The sequence below is a fragment of the Pleurodeles waltl genome, chromosome 8 (genome assembly GCF_031143425.1).
Source record: "Pleurodeles waltl isolate 20211129_DDA chromosome 8, aPleWal1.hap1.20221129, whole genome shotgun sequence".
NCBI lineage: Eukaryota > Metazoa > Chordata > Amphibia > Caudata > Salamandridae > Pleurodeles > Pleurodeles waltl.
In genome coordinates, this window is record NC_090447.1 from 103,298,822 (window position 1) to 103,323,144 (window position 24,323).

The 24,323-nt window shown below is 43.6% G+C and overlaps 1 protein-coding gene across 2 annotated transcripts in view; it reads right to left on the reverse strand.

The window, feature by feature from the left end:
* The window catches only part of LOC138249772 (P2Y purinoceptor 3-like), a 223,502-nt gene that overhangs the window by 88,672 nt on the left and 110,507 nt on the right, over window positions 1-24,323 (reverse strand). The window contains exon 3 of one of the 2 annotated variants that reach the window (XM_069203846.1): window positions 21,412-21,548. The exons of the other annotated variant lie outside the window; for it this stretch is intronic. The gene's annotated coding sequence lies outside the window, so the exon portion shown is untranslated. The remainder of the gene's footprint in view (window positions 1-21,411; window positions 21,549-24,323) is intronic. 2 annotated transcript variants of the gene reach the window in all.

A 24,323-nucleotide genomic window follows, 5' to 3' on the forward strand; every position in this document is an offset into this window, starting at 1 on the left:
GAATCTAAGCCAATCCCTTAGGGATGTGCGATAAATAATTGCTATTGGTGAATATCTAGTTTTAACTCTCAGTTTATATTTTTTTCTCTGTGCTGTTTATTGTTAAAATTATTACTCAACTGATCAGTAGAATGATAGCACGTAATTGATACTTAATCATTATAAAATATAAATATTTGAATGTGTACTGATTTTGGGATTCAAGGTAGGGCTCCACTAAATAACTTTTAGGTGTAAAAGTTTATCTGATAGTTTTCTTCTAATTCCTAAGACTCTATTCTATATGAGCATAGGTCAGTAGGGGTAGTGAGAACATCTGTTGTTTGCTTTTGAGACTTATTAAAGCTACCGGATGTGACCCGAATAATTTCAGTTTAACAAAAAAAAAAATCACTGGTTAGAAAACATCTCACAGGGCTTGCAAGAAAATGCAGTAATTACACAACTAGTTGCCCCCTTAACTCATAACCAGGAAGGACGAGGATGTGAAAATGGTTGCTTCCATACTTGCCAACAAATTCAATGCATGTTTCCTGAATTCCATTGAAGTACCACTTTGATTGAAGACAATGTTGCAACTTCAGGTCTATGATGGGACCCCGCTGAAAGAGCCCGTCTCCAGACAAGAGACCGCACCCACTCAAGCCCGATGCAGACACAACACAGGTGTTCTATGAAACTCAAGCCACAGAGCAACTCAAGTAACAATTGCATCACCAAAACTCTTGAGCACTTGGCCGGCAAAGCCTACATCCAGTTCATTATTGTAAAGCCAGGGTTGTATTACGGAATATCGACTACAGAAATATGGTGCAACGAGAATATTGGAGCTATAAAATTGTCAATTTAAGTATTGCAAATGTAGATATATATAGTAATTATTTTTCTTAACTTCATGTCTACATACCATGAAGAGAAAAGTAGTGTAAAGACACATATATATGTGTAGTAAACTCTCACTTCCTTTGTCGATATTTAGTTTTTTGACATTTTTGCTATAACACTTTTGTAGCACGATATTTAAAACCCGATATCTTGGTATCATATCTTCACCAGAAATGCTGCCCTTAAGGAAATAAAGGAGAGTACATGAATCCCCTATCTCAGCATCCATAGCTATACCCTAAATAAAATGGAAAATTTGAAAATTCCCCAACGCACAAACACCCACTGCATGGAAGTATTCACAAAACACAGAAACGAATGCACAAACTTCTGTTTCCTTATTGATTTCGGTGGTAATTCAGTTATGTCTTGTATACATTGCTTTTAACGGTTTGATCATGAGTTCTAAACTTTCATCTGTGGTAAGAATTGATTGATCGCACTTTGTCTCCGAAATATTGGTTCCCACTCCTTTTGTCAGGATCTCCATCTCTAACAATCACCAACCACAGGTGTTCCAGAATGTTCCTCTCTTTGATGATGTCTGCTGGGTTTGTTTAGATGTACTGTGACATCATTCATTTCAACTCACAGCCCACACAACCTTTCTAGGAAGTTACAGAGTGGTGCTAATGGAATATATACAACTGCTACGTCCTTGTTGACTGCTGCGAAATCTTTTGGTATATAAAATAGTATTTTTATAGTGTTCCTGTCAGTTGTAGATCAGAATATCCTATAGAGAACTATCATCAGACCTAAATATCATGTCTCAGTTATTACTTGCAAAAAATTGGTGTCAGTGGGTGTAGAGTTTATGACAGTAACTTCAATGGGAGGATATTTTCATAGAAGATGATTGGGCAAAATATGTATGTCGGATGGTTTTTTGACAGCAATATTCTAGTACCACACCCTTCTACCCTGGTTTGTTTATTTCGTATAAAATTGTGTTCCAGACATGGACGAGAAATATTTAATGGTGACTTCATTGTGATGTAAACACAAAATAACATTAAATGAAACACAAATAGTTATCCGTAGGGCCTTGACTTTGGCCGCAAGTCTGGGACCCAGCCAGGAGTGCGGTACATCAGGTCCGCTGTCCATGCCTGACTCTGATGCACACCTATCACCACTAATAAATGTATTGTCTGGCAAATAGTTGGGTACAGATGCTTTCAGTCGGGTATGGTGAGGTGTTTGCCGGATTTTACAATACTTTTTTACATAAACACAGACAAAAAAGCAGACACGCGCTCTTCCCCTCTGCTTTGAAAGTCTTCAAAAATGTTGATTATTTTACAAAATATTGTGTTTTCTTCACTTAGTACCCATGCTAAACCACATGTGTCTCCTTTCCCTCTCCCCCTTTAATTCCTCTCATGTCACCAGCTTGTTGCATAATATATTTTGACATTTTACGCTGGCATGATTGTTGGGAAATCTGGAGCTCACCCAAGCTATGCCCGTGATGAAAAATTTCTAAATTCATGTCCTCTGTAATTTCAACACCCACTGGGTCATAGCTGAGCTGGAGTACCACACCTTGCATATCATTTTTTTTCCTTTTGTTTTGCGTTTTTACAAAGCACTGCATACCACCATATCAGAGGAAAGAAGCACACAAGGAAGGAACTGTAACAAGTTAGGGACCAAGGCCTCTTTTCAGTCACCAAAATAGGTCTGAATCGCAGAATGGGGCTGTGTGCAACCACAGAAAGGCTTGTTTGTATGTACAAACAACAAATTGTGATTCAGTGATATATTGGCGAATCACAATTTGGGTTTGTGACCACAGCCCGAATCGCAGTCGTGGCTCACGGGGATTACAGGGGGGAGCGGAGCACAGGGTGGGGGGCATTAATAACATATATTTATATATATTTTTTTTACTTACCTCAGCGCCGCTGATCCTCCGTCATCCCCGCACCAGGGCAGGCAGGCACCGGCTCCCAGCCTGCTCTACAGCCAATCCTGATGCTGCTCAAAGCAGCGTTAATATTGGCTGGGAGGGCCCAACCAGGGCGCTCCCAGGCAGACTGGGAGCCTGTGCCTGCTCTCTTCAGCCCGGCAACACAGTGCCGAGTTGGAGACAGCACACTGCCCATGTGTGTTTGGCCGGCCTGAGAGGGCCGCCAAACACACATGTGCTCTGAGGGGAGTGCACAGTGCACTCCGCTCCGTGCTCGTCACCCCACATGCCCCGCCCATTTAACAAGGAAAGGATAATAAACTTAGTTTATTATCCTTTCCTTGTTAAAGGATTTGCAGCGGTTGCTGCTGGCGGGGGGAGGGGTGGTGGTAACGCTCCTCCGCTATAGCGGTGGAGCTGCCGCTGCCTAATCGGTATTTGGAAGGGACATGTTTAGATCGTCCCTTTCAAATACCGATTTGCGTTGGTATATATTGTTTTGTGATCGAATGCTCGTCCCAAAGAACCCCTTCTCCTTTGTGAATGTTGACAAAAACCGTAAAATTTATTAAAAGCAGCCATGAGTCCCATGGTCGACTGCCTTCTCTTAGAAAATAAAACGTATACTTTTAATTACATTTTTAAATGAATCCGTTTTTCTTCAAGGAAAACAGGTTACATTTTTTTTGCAAAATGTATTATTTAAAAGCAATTGCAGATATGGTACCCAGCAGGCCACCTTCCCTGTGATGGCTGCGATTCTTAATGGGTCACAATGTGCGAGTCACCTCATTAATATTCATGAAGTAGGCGACCAGTGCTACATCCAAAAGTGCAAAAACGAACAAAGGATCAAAGGAAACAGAGCATAGACAATTTTTTGGTCAAAGAGTTCCCATCCATTTAGGAGAATAGTAGAAAACAAGCTGAATGTCAGAAATCGGAAAGATCAACGTGTTACACAGACACACCACAGCCTTGCCACATATACTCTTGTGATTAGTTATTTGAAGACAATTTGTCAAGTGAAAGCATTCTGCTCACATGCAAAGCACTCGCCATTGTAACCCAGCACCCGCTCCAATGTTTAACTTACAATAACCACCAATATCTCTTCCCCTTGATATCACCCACCACGACATTCCAGCTGTAGCATTGTCTCTAATGTGCAGTTCTTCCCTCCATGGCATGGCAGCTTTTGCTTCAGACCTCATTTTTTGAGAATTGGTAATTTACTGCATATTTGTATGGTTTAAATATTTTCCTTATGAATAAACAACTCTGGCTATGACAGAGATCCCTCCTGTGCTAAGCTCACAAACTCATCATGTTTCGCACATTTTCAGAATTAAATAAACTGCTCTAATTATAGAAGATCTTGCAGCTTCAAACGTTTGAAGGCATTCTTCTTCAGAAGAAAGAGTGGGAAAGAGCAAGACTTCAGGTGATTACAACCACACCAACTAGTCACCAATTTTAGGCAAACTTCAAAATATGCTCCAACGCGTGTGAAACAGCGCGCGATCAGGTGTGTCCTATAGGTCACCATTTCGAGCGAGCTTCAGATGGACAGTGATGTTTTGTCCTTCAAATCACTTCCCAGGAAGGAAAGACCAGACTCCTCTTGCATGAAAATAAGAGTCTTAACCCCTTTGGCACTCTAAGGCGTGCAAGGCGTGTGGGGTAGTGCACGCTGAAAAATCAGATTTGGCAACGCCCTCTTTTTTCCCATCAGTGCTTCGGCCCTCTTTAGCATCACCGGACATAGCGAACTGATAGACTCAATAGCTATCAGTTTCAAACTGGTGCTAACCCATTCGCAAACAGGAATGGGTCCCAATGGGACCCCTTCCCCTTTGTGAATGGCAGCAAAAACATTTTTTTCATTTTCATTTTGCTTTTGTTCACCACATCATACAGCAAGGGGCAGAGGGCCAACCAGCGTCCCCCATTGAATCTCTTGCACTGTGAGTGAAGGCATTTTTCCTGATCACATATGCACAACCTCCAGAAGAGGTGTAAAGTTTAGTGGCAAAGCTGGTGTGCCTGGGGGACTCCTTATTTTTGTCAATTGTTTGCGTATGTTTCCAAATAATAAACACATTTTAAAAATTGCACACTTAGGAGGGCCAAATCAATTAGCTTTGCCAATGCTTGCTTCACCTACAGTGCTGCTGTGTGTTGCTTTTTTGCATTTGCCAGCTACATTTCATGCAGAAATCATTGTGTGCCCCCTTGTAGTGATGTCATCTACCACAACCGCACGCACACACTGGCCTGTGCTACATAGCTCTTGCCTTGCTCACACAAACTACTGTGACACCTGTGACTGCCTGCTCTGAAAAAATGAAAAGAAAACTTTTCATTTTTCGTTTGTGAAATGCATCTCGTTTTCCTTGAAGGAAAACGGGCTGCATTTCAAAAAAATAAACTGCTTTATTTAAAATCAGTCACAGACATGGTGGTCTGCTGTCTCTAGCAGGCCGCCATCTCTGTGATTGTGGCCATTTCCAATAGGGTCGCAAATTGTGACCTACCTCATGAATATTCATGAGGTAGGTCCTTTGCGACCCCTTGCGAATCGCAAACAGTGTCATTGACACTGTTGGACATCAGGTTTTGTGAGTCACAAATTGCGAGGTGAGTCACAAATTGCGAGTCGCTCTGACTCGCAATTTGTGAGTCGCAAAATCTGTATTTCGTACATGTGGCCCTTGATCTCTACTCCCTTATAGACTAGGATTACTGTATCTCCAGATTCCCCTTACCTCTGGGGCTCTCGGTGAGTAACCCAAAGACTTTTTGATGAGCTTTGCTGAAGGCCCCCAATCACATATATGGTCATTGATTGAGGCCTTTACCATATCTAGGTCCTTATCAAACCCCGCTGTGGGCAAGGGATCCACTCAGGTGCACATCAAGGGGTACAGTCTGTGCCTTCAGGGAAAGCCTGGTGTGGGTTACATAGCAACATAAGTTGTTCAGTTCGCAGTAGAGAAACTGGATGACTTATCTGACACCCTCACCCCTGGCCAGTCCATTCATGGCACGTCTGTGTGCCCGATTCAGAAGGAATGTGTTATACCTTTCTCTTGTAGTACTTCTGATTTCCAGGAGAAAGTAAGAAGTACTACAATAAGTCAGTCCTCCAAATTGCAAAATCTGTGGAACCGGCCCTTTGTTGCCTAGAATATTTTTTCTTCTAATGGGTAACGATCATATGACACTGCAAGTAATTTCTCAACTTACAAATGCAGCCATGGGGAATTGATTCACATACCACAACTGGCTATTTTAGGTGCAACAATAATGCATCGTGCTGATTGTCAATATCATGCAAAATTATATTGCAATAAAAAATGCTGCCTAGGATTTCAGCCAAGTAAGTCTGACGTGGAAATGCCAGACTGCTAAAGTACCATGTCACAGTAGTCTGTGCGAGCAAGGCAAGAGCTATGTAGCACAGGCCAGTGTATGCGTGCGGTTGTGGTAGATGACATCACTACAAAGGGGCACACAATGATTCCTGCATGAAATGTACCTGGCAAATGCAAAAAAGCAACACACAGCAGCACTGTAGGTGAAGCAAGCATTGGCAAAGCTAATTGATTTGGCCCTCCTAAGTGTGCAATTTTTAAAATGTGTTTATTATTTGGAAACATACGTAAACAATTGACATAAATAAGGAGTCCCCCAGGCACACCAGCTTTGCCACTAAACTTTACAACTCTTCAGGAGGTTGTGCATATGTGATCAGGAAAAATGCCTTCACTCACAGCGCAAGAGATTCAATGGGTGACGCTGGTTAGCCCTCTGCCCCTTGCTGTATGATGTGGTGAACAAAACCAAATGAAAATGGTATCTGAATAGACCACTGGCTCAAGAAGGGTAACTGGAAGAATCTTTATAAATGCAAATATGATGTTTAGAAAACATAAGGCTGGTGAGCAGCTAAAAGTGTCTAGCCCAGACCTCAAAAAGCAGTTCTTCCAGTGTCGCAATGTTGAGTGCATCTCAGGCATTAGTACGTACTTCTGCTTTGTCAGATTAATATAGCCTAGACCAAGCCATGTGGCAGAGGGCTTCAAAGAGAACACAGAACTGAAAGGGGCTCCATCACCCATGCAATGGCCATCAAGCGACAGTTTGGGTAGAAACAGGAAGGAAGCACAACCACAAGACAGATTATATCTGTGGAGAGGAAAATAGATGTGTCTTAAGAGCATTGTGGAGGGGGAGAAGTTCACAGATTTGAAGAATTGATTCAGGGAGTTTGTTCCAAATCCTTGAGGGGACCACGAGAAGACCTGATTCACAATTTTACTTTTCTTGACTTTGGGGGATGAGTCATTTGTACTGTGAGATAGTGATTTGGCTTGGTACCCCACGAGGCCTGGTCGGTCAGACGGGTTTAAGTTACAATGGGAAATGTCTAGAGGAGTGAAGGATACATATTTTGCTTAGTTGGGCTATATTTCGGTGCGAGGCAAGTGATCCATGAACTTTAACATAACAGTGATGCCTGCATGTGTTTTCCCACCTGGTGGAAATTCTGTATGCATAAGTGTTGAGCACTGGAGTTTCAAAGGAATGTATGACCTTGTAAATGTCCTTGAGTACTCTATATAGGATTTGTGAAAACCAAACAAGTTAAAAATGTCCTCAAAATATCAACCTAATCATATCAGTGACCGAGACATTTTTGGACTCATCACAGGGCTCTTTGTTAATTGAGCACAGAGAGGCAAAATCTCGTTATCCAGTGGATCCTGGGATTTGTACATTAAAGAGGATCTTTGTTTAACAATCATCATTTACAAAAAGCTACAAACTCCCTAGTCATCCTCTCACAGAGTCTCTCAGAATCCCTCAATGATGATACTGTTCCAATAATTGTCCATTAATCCCTGCCATGGTTGTCTCCTGGTGGAACTGCTTTATTAACAATTTTAGGATATTTTCCACTCAACGCTTTACTTTTGACTGCTTAGCTATGTTCAAGTGCAAAAGGAACAGATGATGGACCGAATGCAGAACAAATCAAACATTAAACCCCAGTCACAGATCTGTGTTTAATCCATCAGTTTTTTTGCTTGCCAGGCTATTTCAGTTGGACCTAGCCATATGCAAATCAGTCTTGACCTTGCTCCTCATGGGAACAGTCGAGTCCGAACTGCCAGGCCAAGTCCTCCCTGGACCAGAAACAAGCATCCTGGGATTAGTTTCGGGGTATCACCCCTCATAAGCCAGGCTAGCTTGAATCTGGTGGCATAGTGAGCACAGGACCCACGACTGTGCCTGGCCTTCCCACTTAGGGTGACAAATGCAAAAAGAACAGATGATGGACGGAATGCAGAGCAAATCAAACATTCACCACCAGTCACAGCTCTGGGATTAACCCATCAGTTTTTTTGCCCACCATGCCATTACAGTTTGGACCTGGCCATTTGCAAATCAGTCTTGATCCTGCTCCCCATAGGAACAGTCTAGCCCGAACTGCCAGGTCAGGTCCTCCCTGGACCATAAACAAGCATCCTAGGACCGGTTTTGGGTTTTCTTTCCTCATCACCCAGGCTAGCTTGAAGCTGATGGCACAGCGAGCACCACTCACTGTAAATCACACACACTCATTCATGCTTCCTTACATTCACCACACTCATTTACTCATCATCACTCACTTGTACTTGTATGTATTCTCACACCGTTTCACTCAATGTTACTTATTCTCACTCCAAGTTACACTCACGCTCACTTTCCTGTCACACACACTCACTCATACACACACTCTCACTCAAGGTAATTTATATTCACTAGGTCACACACACTCATTCACACACATGCACTCATTTCTTCATGCTCTGACAATGATTCTCTCACTCTTACTGTCTCGTTTGCATTCACTCCTACTCTCAATTAACTCTTAGTCTCAGTCTCATTGTCACTTATATTATTCTCACACACACTGTCTCACTCATTCTCATTCAGCTTCACTCTTGCACTCGCTTTTCTTCACACACACACAGACACACTCAAACTATTCCTTTTGCGGACTTCAGTTTTAGTTTCTTGCTTTCTTACATCACTCTTTCCTATCCTCTCCCATCTCTTCACTAGGTGTTACTAGTGAGGCTCCTGACCCCAACACACTGTGTGATGAGATGGGAGAGAGTGAGGAAATAGGGTGATTAGCACTGGACACTGCAGGTCTTAAACCTAATGTACTGGGGGTTACCTTCATGTGGGGCATTGCAGTGGTTTACTAATGGGCTGGCACGGAAGCATTTCAAAACCCTGCGACCCAGGCTGGGACTTTGCCAGCCCTGCAACAACACCTATACTACCCCATTCTCTCGATTTGCAAATGTGGACCACTATTTGATTCACTAATATGGGCCACTTTTATTTTGGTGACTAGGCTCATTTTATGTCCAAGACAAACCCTGTCGCTATGAGTCAATGTGTGTGATGTACTGTTAAGTATGGTATGTGATAACAATGGAACACAACAAAGGGGGTCATTCTGACCCTGGCGGCCGGTGGCCGCCAGGGCCACCGACCACGGGAGCACCGCCAACAGGCTGGCGGTGCTCCCACGAGCATTCTGACTGCGGCGGTTCAGCCGCGGTCAGAAGCGGAAAGTCGGCGGTCTCCCGCCGACTTTCCGCTGCTCGGGGGAATCCTCCATGGCTGCGGAGCGCGCTCCGCAGCCATGGGGATTCTGACACCCCCTACCGCCATCCTGTTCCTGGCGGGTCTCCCGCCAGGAACAGGATGGCGGTAGGGGGTGCCGCGGGGCCCCTGGGGGCCCCTGCAGTGCCCATGCCCATGGCATGGGCACTGCAGGGGCCCCCGTAAGAGGGCCCCGCAAAGTATTTCAGTGTCTGCCATGCAGACACTGAAATACGCGACGGGTGCAAACTGCACCCGTCGCACCCCTGCAACTACGCCGGCTCAATTCTGAGCCGGCGTCCTCGTTGCAGGGGCATTTCCTCTGGGCCGGCGGGCGCTCTTTTGGAGAGCGCCCGCCGGCCCAGAGGAAATGTTAGAATGGCCGCCGCGGTATTGTGACCGCGGTGCGGTCATTTGGCGGCGGAACCTTGGCGGACGGCCTCCGCCGTCCGCCAAGGTTAAAATCAGGCCCAAAATGTTGTAAAAATAGGAAGTGCCTCATGGGAGAAACCACCAAGAGTCTGCTGGATTGTGCTGCCAATGGCCCAATTTGCCATCATCAGCACTTTCCTATTGCAACAGGACATCCTATGTGGCCCACATATGCCTATGGTAGATAAGTGTAGAAGGAGCTATATAAGGTTAGAATTCTATCCTACGTCCTGCCGCTACATGTGATAGAGACTCTATGAAGACAGAGAATTTAGACCTCTCTCTCTCTCTCAAATTTTAAAAATGTGTCAGCAAGGACACTGAATAATTCTTTAATGTGTAGGCCCTTGGCATCTTAAAACAAGTCACATGCTCAGACAATAATTGTTAGATCTGACAGCATTAAGGTGGTCACCCCCAAACTTTTTGTCTGACCCCCTCCACTTTTTGATACTGTTTTTTGCTGGTTTTAGAACTTTGCACACTTTACCACTGCTAACCAGTGCTAAAGTGCATATGCGCTCTCCCTTAAAACATAGTAACATTGGCTCATACCCACTGTCATATTTAATTTACTTGTAAGTCCCTAGTAAAGTGCACTGCAATAGCACAGGGCCTGTAAATTAAATGCTACTAGTGGGCTTGCAGCACTGATAGTGCCACCCACATAATTAGCCCTTTAACCATGTCTCAGGCCTGCCATTGCAAGACCTCTGTGTGCAGTTTCACTGCCACTTCGACTTGGCATTTAAAAGTACTTGCCAAGCCTTAAACTCCCCTTTTTCTACATATATGTCATCCCTAAGGTAGGCCCTAGGTACCCCAGAAGGCAGGGTGCTGCATAGGTAAAAGGCAAGACATATATATGTGTGTTATATATGTCCTGGTAGTGGAAAACTCCTAAATTCGTTTTCCACTGCTGTAAGGCCTGCTCCTTTCATAGGCTAACATTAGGATTAAAGAAATTACCATATGCTGCTTAAGTGGTAGATTCTGATCAGAAACGGGTAGACAGGTCATATTTAGTAGGGCCAGAATGGTAAAACAAAATCCTGCTTAGTTGTGAGGCTGAATTTTATATTACTATTTTAGAAATGCCACTTTTAAAAAGTGAGCATTTCTCTGCATTTAAGTCCTTCTGTGCCTTACAATTCACATCTGGGCTGGGCTGCTTGACAGCTCCCTTGTGCATTTCACCCAGACAACCACAAACACAGGATACTCAGACACACCTGCACACATCTGCATAATAAATGGGTCTTCCTGAGCTGGAAGGGTGGAGGGCCTGACACTTACATTTCAAAGGACAGTGGCCTACCCTCACACAAAAGCCTGGCAAACCCCCTACTGGGACCCTGGTAGACAGAGTTGTTCTGAAAGGGGAGCTTGTGCACTTCAAAACCACTCTTTGAAGTCTCCCCTACTTCAAAGGCACTTTTGGGTATGTAAATGGGGTCCCTGACCCCACTAATTTGGACACTTCAAGATACTCCTTGGGACAGACACTCTGCCCCAGAACCTGCAACCTGCTAAGAGGGACTGCCTGGCTGCCCAAAGGACTCACCTGGACTGCTTTTCGGAGAAGGACTGCTGCCTTGCTGTTGGCCTGCTGCCTTGCTGGCCTCTGGCTTTGCTGAGAAGTGTTCTCCAAGGGCTTGGATTGAGCTTGCCTCCTGTTCCTGAAGTCTCAGGGCCAAAAAGACTTCATCTCTGCAAAAATTTGTATGCGGCAAAAATCGATTCACAGCCAGCTGAAACCGACACACAGCCTGCCTCGCGGTGAAAGAATCACTGCATCGCCGACCCGGAACGATGCAGCCTGGTTCCCTGAGTGGAGATCGATGCAGTGCCAGCGGTGCGAACAGAACTTCGATGCACAGCCCACCGCATCGATGCATCACCGAACTGGAACGACGTAGCCCGACTTCCTGTGTGAAGAATCGACGCAGCGCCTGCCGTGCGACAGAAACTCTGACGCATCGCCCACCGGATCAACGCAACACCTATGACTTCATCCTGCGTGCCCAGGATTTCTCCACATCATCCCTGGGCTTCAGAAGACCCCGCATTGCAAAGAGGATTCAAGCCTGCATGCCAGAATTCGATGCACAGCCCTTGCTGCGTGGAAAAGAATCGACGCATCGTCTGCGTGCACCTGGAAATCTGACGCACACACTTTGTTTCCCAAGCATCTCCTCCCCTGCGGTCTCCGTGCATGTAATTTGACGCAAACCAGGTACTTTGTGCTTGCAAGAGACAATTGTTGCTTTTCAAAACTTAAGACTATTCGTATTGATATCAAAGTGATGTTTTCAAAAAGAGATTATCAAATCTTGTTTGCTTTGACCTTAAATTAATCAGATAAGTATCTTATATTTTTCTAAACCTGTGTGGTGTCTTTTTGTGGTGTTTTCACAGTGTTATTGCATGACTTATTGCACAAATACTTTACACATTGCCTTCTAAGTTAAGCCTGACTGCTCAGTGCCAAGCTACCAGAGGGTGGGCAGGGGATAACTTGGATTGTGTGTGACTTCCCCTAACTAGTATGAGGGACCTTGCTTGGACAAGGGGTAACCTGACTGCCAACCAAAGACCCCATTTCTAACAATAATGTAATGGGAATTTCATCAGGGATAAGGGATGAACTGTCATCCAACAATACACCATACCTACAAAACAAAGAAGGAGACCGAAAAACAGGCTGTCAAACTATCTATAACCCACAGGACAAACTTGTAAGTGCATATATTTACCACAGCGCCACTGCGTGAAGGCAAACCAGTGGCCAGTGCTTCCACTTGCTAGATGAAGAGGGCAGTGTCAAATCACCTGTCCTTATAGCAAACTCCTGCTGAGTGCAAAATGCCACCGGCAGGTGTCCCGCACTGAACAACAGAAAAACGGTCAATGCTGCATCACATGATCCACTTCATGGGAAACTAAAATACTGACCACCAGCGGCACCATCTTGGTATTAGACTAGAAGCAAGATGGGCGCCTGAGAAGTTGGAGATTTTTACCTCCTACTTCTAAGGAGAACTAGAACTTCACATCTCCATGGTGCCATCTTGGAAGTATGTAATAACCAAGATGGCCACCTGCAACATCAAGCACTATGCGAGAAGGGATACAAATATCTTCTTAGCCACAGGCCTGGTAAAAAAGTGGTGGGAAGTGGGAGGGGGTTGTTAATGAGAGAAAGTTATGTGGAGGTTACTTGAGGTGGGGGTTATTAAACCAGTAATCGGTGCTACTCAAAAGTGAAGAGAGGCATGAAGACAGAAATCCTGCTAACCAATCCTCCTGCAATTTCTGAAGTGGTCAGAGAATATGAAAGGATAATAATTTCAATTAGGTATCCTGTGCCATTTCACTAGAACATTTAGCCATGTTTTGTCTGTGTGTTCAGTAATAAATCCAACAAGCTTTTTTGATTAACTAAGACTTTCTCTACTCCCCACACCTCTGGCCCAGGTGCTCAAAGACAGTCTAGATCCATCGGGCCAGGCCCTCTTTCTTTGAAGTGTTGGACCAGTTTCTCTGTCAGTTTCCCCATTCACACTTTGCCAGCCCTGGACAATATCTCTGCGATCGTAGCGAGGGCCAGTATCTTTTTTTTAATACACCAATAGTGAATAGTAGATCAGTATTTGCTACTGGTATTATAAAACAGGAGCAGAAATCAAGGAGGGCGAGGTCAGACACCCGATTGGACAAGTCACTACTTACCAACAAACTGCAGAGACTTACAAGTAGTGAGGAGAACTCTTATCCTGGCAGGCAGAGCTCTGATCAAGGTCAGCGGTCAACATTGACTCCTTCACACAACACTGGAAAATAACCCCCGCAAAATGTTATGTGTAGTCATTCATTTATTTGAGGTCTAGAGTGAGGTGAAGAAAAGGGTGAGGTTGACATCAGAGAGCTAATGGAAAAGGCAACGCCTGAAAATATAAATAAACCTACATAGACTGCAATGATGGTGGTAAATGCAACGGTCAAAGAAAAACGAGATTTAATAAGTAGTCATCAACACTCCATGCTATGTAGGGAGAAATATTCCACCGAAAGAGGAAATGTGTGAAATTCACCATCTGTGGTATTTAGGGTACAACTGAATGAGGTCTTAGGCAGTGCTTATTTTGTGCTTGTTGTTTCTGGTGCTGAGCACCGGCACTTGTTTTTGAGGGCCGGGGTTTATTCTTCTGCCTTAAGCATTTGCTGCGAGCAAAATACACATATGGGAAAGACTGAGGAAGAGAAAAATAAAAAAGCTTCACAAAGGGTGAAAGTAGAAAGCTGCAAGAGTGAGCTGAAGGGGCAGGAAGTGGCTTTATATGGATTGAAGAGTCCCTAGATGGCTTCAGGATTATACCACCTCAGTATTCCGTGTTCTCACATTTAATTGCAGCAGCCTCGTGTTTAAGAGGAGGGCTTTGGGCACCGGCACGCTTTTGTTTACAGATTAAGCACTGGTTTTAGGGATTGGAAAACAAATCCCCCATTTTAAAATTCGCAGACTTTTGTGGATTATTTGAAGTTTTGATTGGTTTGGCTCATCAAACGCCAAAACGCTCAGAAAGTTTTATGGTTTGTGGTATTTTAATCCCACCCTCCCTTGCCTGAGAGAATGCGGAAGCGAAAATCAGCAAACCGCGTTAGTTAAACTACTGCATTCAGCAAAGCTAAAAAAAAAACAGATTATTCGCCCAGACCTAAATATGCAGATTTAGGGGCAAAAGTCTGAACGGAAAACCAAATTCTCAGACGAGGAACTCTGAGTGACAGAGATTTAGTTAAATTACAACATATTAGGAGTTAACTGGTGCCTTGCCAAGGTGGAGCTACCCACTGAGTTAGGTATTTATCTTAAACTCAAAAGATTACTGGGATGAAAAAATATAGATTAGGGAAGTTTAAGAGTAAAGCACAGTGAACTGAGTGAGAGGCAGAACCGACAATAATGTACTGGCAGAGATGTAGCTTAGTTTGGGGAGCTACACCCCTTGAAATGTATTATCTAATATGTGGTTGGGTTGTGTCCAAGTGCTCTCAGCCAGGTATGGAGAGGCGTCCCTGGGATTCTATGTAAATGCTGGCACTATATATATATATATATATATATATATATATATATTTATTTATGTATATTCTCTCTCCCTCTCCCTCTCCCTCTCCCTCTCCCTCTCCCTCTCCCTCTCTCTCTCAGGAAAACAAAGGCCCAGGGCTTGTTATCACTTCACAAGAGCTTAGACTTTGATTTGGAGGGACTTTGTATATGATAGAAATGCATGCAGGGTAAGAATGTCAGCTGTGTCAGTCTATATATATATTGCACAAAAACCGATTTGAATAGCAGTTACTTAATTGTTTAAATTCTTTTACAGAGCTACACATCCGAATGTAGGGTGCCATAGCACTTTAAGTCACACCCACACATACAGAGGCAATCATTAAGGTGTGTAAATGAACGTACAGGAATTGTTACACAAGACAATGAGGGATACAAGGTGTAGGAGTCACATATTGTGCTTACTAGCGGGGATTATATGTTATATGCATAGGGGGGAAAAATACAAAGTCGTGATTTCAAAAGTAAAAAAAAAACAAGGTGATGGGTGGAATTCTTCTATTAATCTCAGCCACTGGGAATTATTCAAGCTGCATACTAATCAATCAATTTTCACCCATCATGCCGCCTCAGTTTGGACCCGGTATTCAAATCAGTCTTGACCCTGCTCCTCATGGGAACAGTCAAGCCTGAGCTGCCAGGCCAGGTCCTCCCTGAACCGGAACACAGACAACCTAGGACCGGTTTCACCCTGGTTAGAGCTCTTCAGCCAGGTATAGCTTTGGTCAGGTAGTTCGGGTCACGAGGACCTGGCCTAGCACAAGGAGCAGGGCCAACACTGATTTGCATATGGCTGGGTCCAAACTGAGGTGGCATAGTGGGCAAAAAAATGATGGCTTGGGATGCGGCCTGAGTGACTACCAGTGGTTGAGATTAATTCAACCATTTTATCCATCACCATGTTGTATTTGCATGTGTCTTGCTGTCCTGCCCAGCAACAAAAAGTAAAGAGCAGGAATGCTGTATCTATGGCTTACGGTGCATTCCTGTCCTTTCCCCCTTCGCTGGCGCCCTGTTGGGTGTCTAGTGCCAACGCAGGCACCCTTGCACCGTGGCGTAAGGGTGCCTGCGTTGCATGCAGGATTCATTTTATGAGGGAAAAGGGACCTTCCTGCACTAAAATAAATCCTTGGAAGCTGTTTCCTCTTTCTATATGCAGAATGCAGCATGCAGCAAGCATAGAAAGAGAGAAAAAAACAAGGAGAAATAGTGATATTTTTCCTCGTTGCGTCTTCCCTGGTTTACACCCCTGTTTACAGAGAAGTTTAGTGGTTGGATAGGAGTTGTTTCGTTCCTCTTTTAAATGCGATGTGTGAAAGGACCAGGTGTTTGCTTTCTGACCTGTGGAACTTCAAACACCAGTCCTCCTTTGTTACTGTGCTAGGATTTGTGGGGAGCTGTAGAGAAAGGTCCCATAGGTAATGCTAGCCTGAGTATGCACCTCTTCCCCAGAGTTAAGCGGTTCAGAAACATCATGGCAGCAGAGATGAGCTCTGTTGTCCTTGGGTTTGTGATGAGTCTTGCTGCAGAGTTTAGTACTAAGTTTAGAAGCATTAGGTTTCATTTCAAAAGCTGGGGATGGGCGTTCACCAATAATTAGCAGGACATTTGTCTTTCACAAGAAGTTCATATATTTACTCCTGACCAGGACAGGAGTAAGTATGTCTTTGTAATAGGGGTGGGGAGGACACCCCAGCTCTGAAAGGGCTGGAGGCGAAGGGGGTTCTTAAACAGGCCATAGACCTATAAATAAAATTTTTAACATCAACAGCACCTCTCAGCTCATAGATTTCAGGGAGCAACAAAGGATGTGTTCTGACATTATTAGAGGCATGCAGGACTGGCTGTGACCTCTCTCTAAACACCATGGCTCATTCTGAATCTGACCCATCGAAACTAAAGACACTGCACAGAAATACCAAGTCTTGTCAACACTTCCTACCGTGTGTATGTGGCTACTTACAAAAGTACCTAGAAGAAATTGGTTCCCGTACAAAATAAACATAAGCATGCATCTTGGTGCCATATATAACAAGATCATAAACCCAAGGGACGTGAATGTTCAAGAGCAGTGTCATCTTTGTAGTACGGATGGCAAAGCCCATCTTCACTGAGGGCCTGATAAGAAGATAGGTCTGTTAATGTGTGGAGACTCAGCACTTGTAAAGATACTACTTGTAAATCCCTTTGTGAACAGAAAACATTTGTAAACTTACACACAAGTGTAAATTTTCCTTTGTGAATCAGGCCCTGAGAGAATATGTGTCTATTCAAACTGCTACAACTTGCATTTTGGACACAAAACACATGGCCCACCTGTTGGTCCCACTGCCAACCACACACTGGATATATGGTAAAATATCTAATGCTGTTACAAAATTGATGATTGAATGGTGCTCATTATCAACTGATAAATACACAGAATCATTGAAAATGGTAACATTGCCTGTTAGTCCTAGTTACCATACTGATGCACAGTATGATATTAAGGGCTTGATTTTGTGGAGCGTGAGGATGGCCGCACACCTGCGGTCCGCTGCCCCATCAAACGTGTGGTTCGCTGCCCCATCAAACCTGCGGTCCGCTGCCCCATCAAACGTGTGGTTCGCTGCACAATTATGAGTCCAGGAAGCATCAGCATTGGATGCTCAGAAATTGGGACCTCTTGTGGTCTATTCACAGAGCATTTTGGAGTGTGTAAAGTAGTACTCTTTTACGTACTCTTTAAGGCCTTTGCAAATTAGCCCCAAAGCACATGAAATGGGGAAAAAGGGAGCGTGCAGGGAACAAACACACGAATAGTACAAGTGGAAGGACTCCTCTGGTGGCATTGCCTATAGTGGACCAACCTCATCTAACTTCCCACAGATCACAGAAGACCCATGTGGAAAAACCTGACAAAACAAGTTTTGTTAAAACTTAGATTACAAAATATAGACTGGAAAAATCTCAACCTAACATAAACTTTGATGTGTATTTAACTCTTAAATCAAGCTAAACGTACTTCCCAGACATATAAGGGCTCAATCTAATTTGCTCTTCTAACTTCAGCCCTACCATCTTTGGTGGTAAGTGGTTGATGGTGGGATAATCTGCAGGTCGAACATTTTATAAGAAGATGTACATACCAGGATGAGAATTGGGTAGGATTTCTTTTGGAAAATAAATAGAAAATTTTACAGTCAATGTTTTCACTAGTTCCCATTCCAGAGTGGGCACCAAGTTCTAGTTGCAAAGTCAGGTATCAGTACCTTGGTTTTTGAGGCCGAACCAATGAATCTAGACCAATTCATTGCACTAAAACAAGCGTCGTATTGTGACTGCTCATACAATAATACACTCACTGGAGAATTAAAAAGAACTGACCATGTGTAATTATAGATAGGAGGATGCACATCACCCATTTCTTTTGATTTTCCATAATTTTCACATTTTCGCTGTGGCGTGTTCACCGCCAGATATGCTATCCGACTCAGCATCATAAAAGTTGGCCATTAAACCCCCAGAAGTCACCATGAAGGACATATCCACTACTGACACCAAGCTACTGGAAGGGAAGATGGAGATCACAGTGCATAGCATTAAATCCATTAACCCATTCCCATACTGCCCACAGGCACTGCTTTTGGTCTGAAAATTTATAAAAGTATTCAAAGGATAATGTTGCCTTATTTCCAAACAGAGGTGTGTTGGTTGTAACCATTGTCGGTTTACAAAAAAAACAAGCATTTGCAATGCAATGGGTCTCGCATTTGCTCGAGTTAGAGCTATTAGCGTTGTAAACTCCTAACCGGACTTTTCTCACCACATAAATTGAAAGTGAAAAGTAATACAGTTTCACATAAGGGAGTCGATTCAAAGTGCCGCGCCACAAGCCTGAAGGAGACACACAAAAAGGAAAAAATAAGTTTGTGCAATTAGCCATAAAACAGTGTCGATGTCCAAGGTGGTAACCAATCCGTCCCAAGGAGGGACAAACCTAAAGCATTTACCAATGATAACAGAGGATTTTTGAAAGGCAAGCCCATGAACAAGCGATAGTGATGGGCGTGAGGTAGGCGTGGTTAAAAGTCCAAATAGATAACAACTCGTCAGTAAAGCAGCGCTTGCACGCTGCTATGCTCGACCTAAAAAATGATAGCTCTAAAGCAATTAAGGAAGTAGACAGAGTTTAGTTACGCACAGGCAGGGGCAAGGGGCATGGTCCTCCATGAACATGTTAACAGCAGCAATCTGCACAACACCCAGACCAAGATACCATCGGAGAGGAACCAACAGTTCAACACATTTCATCTCATGACTTCCTGGAGGGTCGACCACAGTTTGAAACCTCTTCAACGTAATGCCAAAACCCCCCAAGGCAGGCTTGTCAGTATTGTTGGAAATCAGTCAATCTGTTTAGCTGCAGATCGACCTTGTTCCTGGGTTAGTTGTTGGGAAACTACCTATTGTCCTAGGTTGGCATTGCTATGATGTTTGGGTGTATATAGGATGGCTGTTTATAGGCATTTGAATTGACCAGTGTATGTTTAATACATTGGTAGTTGTGTGATCAAACACATCACAATAGGATTAATCAATTGTGTAGTCTCTAGTCCTCCAGAACCCAAGCACACAAATGCACAAATATAAAACCATGTGTAACAAAGCGGGAAAGAGTGAAAGAGAAAAATGGGACAGATAAAACAAAAGGGAACTCATGAGTGGGCTAGACCTTCAGAGAGGAAATAAGTGGAGAAGAGGATGACGGAGGAAGAAAGAGAGACATATGAAAATGTGGGATCAGAAAGAGTAGTATGAGAAAGGTGAGAGAACGAGTGAAAAAATAGGTGGCTAATGGCAGACGTGTGAGACCCCCTCATATATACGAATAGACAGGTACAGACAGGCACAGCCTTGGTGAACCTCCAGTTCAAGACCAAAACCAGTCTACACTGATATGCATTTTATGCTATGGTAGTTTACATAGTTCAAATTAGAAATGCACAAATAAAACTCAAATAAAGCACACACTGCAAAATTGAGAGATAATGGATTTATCCTTCTTATTTTAAAAATATGAACCAACAGTTTCTTCTCCAGGGCAGCCCACATATTCCTTCCCGCTAAAGGTCTTCTGCTAGGATATAATTTTGATAACTTTAGCGCAGGTCAGAAACTTGAGATTGAGAAGTCATCCTAGAAGTGTATCCTGATCCTGTTGAGTGGCATCGCACAAAAGACGACTTGCTCCGAAACTGTGATCAAGTGCAAGACTAGACACAATAAACCTACATAGTCTGGGCTTAAATTCACCCTGTAGTACAAAGAAATGCTGTCATAGCCTTCTTTGATATGAATGGCAGTCGCAGCTTGTGGGATTCACAGTGTGCGGGGTGGCCGGTGCGTGGAGGAGGGGATGGGGGACATTTAAAACATAAAAATAAAAGAATTTTTTTTTAAAACTTACATACGCTCCGCACACCGCTCCGCTCCTCCATCACTGCAGGTACAGGCTCCCAGCCTGCCTTGCGACCAATCCCGACGATGCTCAGAGCAGCGTCAGGATTGGCTGGGAGGGGCGCTTCCAGGCAGACTGGGAGCCTGTGCGGGCTTTCTCCAGCCCGGCAACAGTGTTGCTGGGCTGGAGAGAGCCTACTGCGCATGTGTGTTTGGCCAGCCTGAGACAGCCGCCCAAACACACATGCGCAGTGAGGAGAGTGCACAGTGCATTCCCCTGACTACTCATCACCCAACATGCCCCGCCCTTTAACAAGGATAATAAACATGGTTTATTATCCTCTCCTTGTTAAACGATTTGCAGCGGTCGCTGCTGGCAAGGTGCGAAGCTCCCCTGCCCTAGCGGAGGAGCCGCCACTGATGAATGGCCTGGTGAATGACGGTGTTAGCTGGTGAGGGTAGACTAAGATCTCTTATATCTGACTGGCCTTGCAACGGGGAAGGCAGGTGACCTTGTTACCAAAAACTGAGATTAATAAACAATACCAGTGGGCCTACATAGCACGGACACACTGCTTAGTCTAAACAAACCAGACCTACAACTGTTGACCTAATGTTCACATTGGGGATTAAATCAATTCTTTACCACTGGAAATCCTACAATGACATTGCCATTCGTGCTCGGTGGGATTGGCTATCCACCATTAGAAGGGCGTCTGATATTGACTTGTACTGCTGGCGTTCCTCCTTACAACACATGAGGAAGAAATTGGACAAATATCTAGATAAATGTAAACGTCCTGAGAAATTACCAAATCTAGGGCGTACACATGTACAATCTCATTCACAAATGTATTACTTGGAGCATAAAACCACTCCTTAGCCCTTAACACATTAAAGAAATTTGTACTAAAACACCCACTCAAGTACCTCTTACCAAGTTTATCTTTGCCTTCTTGCAAGTCTAGTTCTCTACCGGCTTTCCTTTCTCCCTTCCCTCTTGTTTTTTCTTTTTCTTTTCTTTCCTTTTCCCTCTCAACCAAGCTCCCTTTCATGTATATAGAGACCAAATGTCTGAAATTAAACAATAGAAAATGCTATTGTCACAAAGACACTAGATGATATGTATAGGTAAAGATACAAAGTGATTATGACGTTATGATTTTTATTTTTATTTTAAATTCGTAACTTCTACAATTCTGTTCATTTGTAAATGCTGAAATGTGATGAAATTCTAAATGAAAATGATGCCAGGGCGTGTCAAACGCAGGGTTGGACTGGGAACCCAAAGCAGCACTGGCAACTTTGTTAGACCAGCCCTGGGGTGCACAGACAGAAAGTTAAAGTGAATTATTTGACAATTTTGCTGGGGGACAGGGACTGTGAAAGGAATGGCTGCATGATGTCATTTTTTGAAAAACACAACAAAATGTAAATACTTGTAAATGAATTATACACATCCAGCAATTATGAACGCAAAAATGAAGCACATTTTTTATAACTCTGAAGTGTGATGGAAATAAATATTTTAATAGGATCTAAACAAATAAAGACATTTCACTTGGCGATGCACAAATCCTATACATTCACTAAAAGACATAGTTTAAAGAGTAACCCAACTTAACAGCATGTATTAGTCTCAGGAAAATTGTTTTTGTACTGTGCAAGCCTTTTGTAAAGCCATGGACACTCAAAATCATGCATGCTTTTTGCAGATTTTTCCCAAAAAACAGTGCTCAATATTTTTGGAAAAGGCACCTTGTAAGTTTTTCATCAGCAGGAGAGTTCCAGGGAACGTTTATTTGTGGAACTGTGAGTAGGAGTTTAATATTTATTTTTTATTAACTATCGCACAACCTTTGAATTGTTTCACTACCCTGCACTGAATGTGATGCAGATATGCCTTCTGCTGTACATTCTTCATTAGAAGATGATTAGAGGTCGATTTATGACCTTGCACTGGGCCAAGGATATTCAAAAGAGGAGAGGAAGAGAGATCTATAGATGCACACCCAAATTCTGGAACAAGATTCCCCACCAACACCATAACTGCTTCTATTGTCCTGCAATTCAGAAAGGAATTAAAGATGCCTCTTGAGAGAACGCCACCTCTCTGCCTCTCTATCCGACTAGGCAATGGCACTTGCATGCATACATACGCCAGTCACTGGATGACCCTTTAAAGATGGAGGGATAGAGAGTGAGCTAGAGATAGAGAGAGAGAGAGAGATAGTGAGAGTGTGTGTGTGTGTGTGTGATGCAGTAACCAGTCCGTTGAGTTCTAAATCATGCCCATAATCTCCCCGTGCCTGAGCAAGAGCAATGTGACTTTATGTAAACCAACTTTTGCCCATGTCGAGCGCTCTAATGCTCTTCAGTTGAGTTGTTATACAAAACTGCAAACAAAAAGAAAAAAATGGCAGAGGTAAGAAGGAGGAGGAGAAATACAGAGTGGGGTGTGAGAGAGAGAGAGCAATATGGGTGCGGGAGCCCTAAAGCACATGCGCTCTTACACAAAAAAAAAAAAAAAAAGCAATAACCGCAACTAAAAAAATGGTATGTACAAAAGTGAAATGTAGAAAAAAAAATAGCAATTAGAAAGAAACGTGTCAAAACAAAGTTCTGAGAAGCACAGTGCAAATAGCTGAAGGACCCAAATTTAAACTAAATTAATTACTACTTTGTGCATGTGCCGAAAAATAAAACTAGGTGATGTCGGGCATATGGCGGCAAATTAGGAGACGGCTACAAAGTGTGACTATCGAGCTTGCAAATGGCAACTGATGTTCGGGCTCCAAGCCCTTTACTGCATACAAGAGCCCTCGAGGCAACAGCGCATGCGAGATGTTAGGCGAGACCTAAACAGACAAGATGGCATGTAACTGTATTTGGATTCATATAGCGCTTACTATGTACCGTGTCAAACGTGAAAATGAACCCCGTCCCAGGGAGCCTGCACAGCCACACTTCCTGTTTAGTTTCTCCAACACTTAACTTGAAAATCTCCAGCCGGAAATGCATCATTACAGTTTCCGTTCCAGTGCAAAGGTTCACTATAGTTTGAAGACACACACCCTCCCAACCTCTCCCAAAGCATTACATTTCCCACAAGTATTGTCATGTTGAAATAAAACTAAAACTGTGCTGAAAATAGCCCACATGCCATTGAACGTGCTAAACAATGGACACCATTGTTGTCTTGGGACCTAACAATAGAACATTTCCTAGATGTAAAGAGGTCATTGTAGTTTGAAAGGGGTCAGAGACTGTGCTAATCTTAATGTGTACATTATCTGAACGGGTCAGTGTGGTTCATCTGTTTCTCCACCTCCAGGCTGGCTGGCACAGTTTCTTAGGAATATCAGAGTTCATCCTTAAAAAAAAATTGTTTTGCTGGCCTCATGGTGTGAGCCACACTTCAAGAGCCTGGACCTCCTTGAAATCAAGAGTACCCTCCCAATGAACCAGATTGACTCCTACAGACCTCAGTGTGATGGGCCTCCAACAATCCAGTGCAAAAGAAGCCCCCTGAGCTAGAATCCATCCAGGCCTTAAAAGAAATACGCAGCGGCTGGATTCGCGGACGCAATCACATGCCAGTTGATTCATGTGTTATTGAAGGATTCTATGTGACACTGATGTAGGGCGTGGAGGAACAGGGTGGAGGCACTCATGCGGGTGGCACTACTTGCACAATGAGTACCCTCAAACTGCCCTATTGCTCAAGATGGCTCAGTGAGATAATGCAGAAGTGATCTGTAGTTCAAAAGTTGGAATCCCAGCAAGTCTAACACCACCGTCCAGTCCTCTGAGGCCAAATGTAGCACCATTAATTGGAGTAACCAGTTA